We start from the raw sequence: 1173 nt of genomic DNA on the forward strand, positions 1-1173 counted from the left end.
TGGAGATGCCCTGTGCCCCCGCTACCCATTTATTTTTTATTGCTTCTTTTTTCCTTTCCCCACCTCCTTTTTAGTTGGCTACCATATGTATCCCTGTATTTGGTCTGGTCCCTCCCATACTACCTGGTCCTCACCCCAGGAATGTTTGTGTACAGTAGCTTTTCCCCTATGCCCCTTTTGCTTTTTTTGCTTTTTTAAAGCTTACCTCAGTGGACTCGTGTTGTACTTGTCCGTTTGTGCTGGACTTACTTCGCTTAGCATGATTTCCTCCAGTTCTTCCCATGCAGCGATGTGCTTCATATGTTCATCACTGCTTTTTAGCGATTCACCAAGCACATTTTCTGTCCAGTCCAGCTTACATGTTTTAACAGGATCTCTGAGCGATTCCTTGCCACATGTATGTCTAAGAGGCCCTATGGGAAAGGACCGGGCTCAGGAGGGTGGGGTGGACATTGCATTCACTATTCCTTTTGCGTGGCGTGCTCTTTTCTGTCCTCCACTCTGCTGTATGGGCTGAGACCGTCCATATCTCCCAACCCCCATTCTCCACACCTTCAGAGTTAACGAACCCAGCCTCTGGATCCAAAGCGTGTGTGTTCATGTGCCAGCCCGTCCACTGACTAGCTGATTTCAGCTCTCTGTACCTCGGTTACCTGTAAAGCAGGCGTATGAGTATCTGTGAGGATGACAGAAGTTATGTCAAGGACTTAGGACTGTGTTGGCACAGAGAGACTGAACCCAGGATGGGCTATTATGGCTAATATTTTTTCATGGTGATGGAACTTACTATTTGGGGCTGGGCATACAGGGGCCCAGAATAAGTATTGTATTTCCCAGCTTCCCTCGCAGCTACACAGGGTAGATGGCTGAGTTCTGGCCACTGAGATGCAGTGTCTCATAGTGGCTTTAGAGGTGAGTGGTATATGCCCTTTGCCCTCTGTTCCCCTGCTTCCCTCTGACGGCCCAGACTGGATGTCATCCTAGAGACCATGAAGTGAAGACCAGGAAAGTAACAGCATAGGAGAGACCTGGGTCCCTGTCACCGAGCACCACCTGTCCTCAGATATTACCCAGACTTCTGCACATGATAGGAATAATCATCTATCTTGTTTAAGCTACTGTTATTTCCTCTTTTCAATACTTCTTGAATTAAGGAGAGTGTTGGTTCAAAGG

Source organism: Echinops telfairi, unplaced genomic scaffold (genome assembly GCF_000313985.2).
Source record: "Echinops telfairi isolate 266 unplaced genomic scaffold, ASM31398v2 ScPeMD7_7469;HRSCAF=8507_0, whole genome shotgun sequence".
NCBI lineage: Eukaryota > Metazoa > Chordata > Mammalia > Afrosoricida > Tenrecidae > Echinops > Echinops telfairi.